This window comes from Caretta caretta, chromosome 10 (assembly GCF_965140235.1).
Source record: "Caretta caretta isolate rCarCar2 chromosome 10, rCarCar1.hap1, whole genome shotgun sequence".
NCBI classification, from domain to species: Eukaryota; Metazoa; Chordata; order Testudines; family Cheloniidae; genus Caretta; species Caretta caretta.
Genome location: NC_134215.1, coordinates 214,506 through 218,144, shown reverse-complemented (window position 1 = coordinate 218,144; position 3,639 = coordinate 214,506).

Below are 3,639 nucleotides of genomic sequence, written 5' to 3'. Positions count from 1 at the left end.
ACGACAGGGCTCAGGATGGAGGGAGTTTGCTGGCTCAGCTTGCTAATCTACTTAAAAAGGCAATGTACTTAAACTGGCGTCAGTATACTTAAAAGGGGCAATGCACATCTCTCTCTCTCTCTCTCACACACACACAGGGTGTGTGTCTCTGCCAAGCTGTCTCTATTTGTGCTGACATGTAGAGTGTGAGGCTACATTAACAACAATGGATTAACCCTTGAGGGCTCAGCCGAGTGCTAGTTCATCATTTAGCAGTAAGGCATTCCCTGAGAAATATCCCACCCTCTGATTTCAGTGAAACAGCTGTTTAAAAAACTTGTTTAATGTAAACATATCAATCCACCATAACGTGTAACATGCATGTTTTTATATTTGTATTTTACTTTTAATAAAATATAAAATCAGTTATGATCACACTGAGTAGAGCAGTATGTTAATTTAAACTCTTGGGGGGGGGGGGAGAGGGAGGGGGTCTACTTACCATACCTAGGAGAAAAATACATCTGTCCCTTTGTAGCAGAGTTTCCACAGACCTTGGGTTTCTTGTGAAGCAAGTCCTAATTTTTCTTTCATTAGAAACTCAGAGAGAACAGCAGCCAGAGTTTAAGGCAGTTAAACCTTTACCTTTAATGAGAGCAGAATGTAGCACTGAGGGATATGTTTTATGACCCAGTGGAGAGGACAGTACATGCAGCATTACTAGTGAAAAGTGCTGATATCAGACTGAGTTAACTTCACATATAAGCAGCAAAAGCCTTGATGTGGTCTGAAGGCATTAAGTATGTCTTTGATGCAGTCAGTACTGTACAGTAATGTCCAAGAGAGTCTTTCCCTGCCCCCAAATACCTTTGCATATGGAATATGTTAAATATTGACTGTTGAAGGGGGTGATTAAATACAGTTTTTCAGGCTATCAAATATTTTTACACTAGATCTTAATTGCTCTGGTTCAGTATTATAGCACATTAAAGCTACCGTGTAACAGCTATGATTGTGTGTAAAGCAGGAATTCATGTTTATTGCTGGTCTCAAAACACCAACAGCCAACTTTAAGCAGTGTGTTCTCTTCAAAGGCTAAAGCAATCTTTTCCCCATCCTGTTCCCTGCCTTGCAGAGACTATGTATGCACACTCCCCCACTCTCCCATTCCTTTCCCTAAACATGGTCAAGGCTTTTATTCCCCCTACCTTCCTTGTGTCTCCTGGCTCTAGTGTACAGCAAGGTACTTGTTAGGCTCCCACTGCAATCCATCTCCAGCTGGGCACAACTTCAGGGTTTGCTCTGCTTTAGCATCACCACCTGGACCATTTTCATGACAGCTTAAATTACATTTCTAATGCTAGATATAATTCAGTGTGTCGTTACCCTGTTTCCAAAGTTGTTGATGGTGGCCAGTTATAACAAATGCTGCTTGTATTCAATAATATCTAGTACCACAAAGTTACAATAAGGCCATTGCAGAGAAACTAAATGAATTCTTTGCAATGGTCTTCATGGCTGAGGATGTGAGGGAGATTCCCAAACCTGAGCCATTCTTTTTAGGTGACAGATCTGAGGAACTGTCCCAGATTGAGGTATCATTACAGGAGATTTTGGAACAAATTGATAAATTAAGTCACCAGGACCAGATGGTATTCACCTAAGTTCTGAAGGAACTCAAATGTGAAATTGCAGAACTACTAACTGTAGTCTGTAACCTATCATTTACATCAGCTTCTGTACCAGATGACTGGAGGATAGCTAATGTGATGCCAATTTTTAAAAAGGGCTCCAGAGGTGATCCTGGCAATTACAGGCCTGTAAGCCTGACTTCAGTACTGGGCAAACTGGTTGAAACTGTAATAAAGAACAATATTGCCAGACACGTAGATGAACATAATTTGTTGAAGAGTCAACATGGTTTTAGTAAAGGGAAATCATGCCTCACCAATCTACTAGAATTCTTTGAGGGGGGTCAACAAGCATGTTGACCAAGGTGATCCAGTGGATATAGTGTACTTAGATTTTCAGAAAGCTTTTGACAAGGTCCCTCACCAAAGGCTCTTACGCAAAGTAAACTGCCACGGCATAAGAGGGAAGGTCCTCTCATGGATTGGCAACTGGTTAAAAGACAGGAAACAAAGGTAGGCATAAATGGTCAGTTTCAAGAATGGAGAGAGGTAAATAGTGGTGTCCCCTAGGGGTCTGTACTGGGACCAGTCCTATACAACGTGTTGATAAATGATCTGGAAAAAGGGGTGTCATAAATATAAAGGGAAGGGTAAACCCCTTTAAAATCCCTCCTGGCCAGAGGAAAACTCCTCTCACCTGTAAAGGGTTAAGAAGCTAAAGGTAACCTCGCTGGCACCTGACCAAAATGACCAATGAGGAGACAAGATACTTTCAAAAGCTGGGAGGAGGGAGAGAAACAAAGGGTCTCTGTCTGTCTATATGCTGCTTTTGTCGGGGACAGAACAGGAATGGAGTCTTAGAACTTTTAGTAAGTAAACTAGCTAGTATGCATTAGATTATGATTTCTTTAAATGGCTGAGAAAAGAATTGGGCTGAATAGAATAACTATTTCTGTCTGTGTATCTTTTTTGTAACTTAAGGTTTTGCCTAGAGGGATTCTCTATGTTTTGAATCTAATTACCCTGTAAGGTATCTACCATCCTAATTTTACAGAGGGGATTTCTTTACTTCTATTTACTCCTATTTCTATTAAAAGTCTTCTTGTAAGAAAACTGAATGCTTTTTCATTGTTCTCAGATCCAAGGGTTTGGGTCTGTGGTCACCTATGCAAATTGGTGAGGCTTTTTATCCAACATTTCCCTGGAAAGGGGGGGGTGCAAGTGTTGGGAGGATTGTTCATTGTTCTTAAGATCCAAGGGTCTGGGTCTGTAGTCACCTGGGCAAATGGGTGAGGCTTTTTACCAAACCTTGTCCAGGAAGTGGGGTGCAAGATTTTGGGAAGTATTTGGGGGGAAAGACGTTTCCAAACAGCTCTTCTCCAGTAACCAATATTTGTTTGGTGGTGGTAGCGGCCAATCCAAGGACAAAGGGTGGAACATTTTGTACCTTGGGGAAGTTTTGACCTAAGCTGGTAGAGATAAGCTTAGGAGGTTTTCATGCAGGTCCCCACATCTGTACCCTAGCGTTCAGAGTGGGGGAGGAACATTGACAAGGGGTAAACAGTGAGGTGGCAAAATTTGCAGATGATAAAAAATTACTATAGATAGTTAAGACCCAGGCAGACTGCGAAGGGCTACAAAAGGATCTCTCAAAACTGGGTGACTAGGCAACAAAATGGCAGATGAAATTTAATGTTGATAAATGCAAAGTAATGCACATTGTAAAGCATAATCCAACCTATACATATAAAATGATGGGGGTCTAAATTAGCTGTTACCACTCAAGAAAGAGATCTTGGAGTCATTCTGGATAGTTCCACTCGATGTGCAGCGGCAGTCAAAAAAGCAAACAGAAAGCTGGGAATAATTAAGAAAGGGATAGATAATAGGACAGAAAATATCATGTTGCCTCTGTATAAATCCATGGTACACCCACATCTTGAATACTATGTGCAGATGTGGTCGCCCCATCTCAAAAAAAGATATATTGGAATTGGAAAAGGTTCAGAAAAGGGCAACAAAAATGATT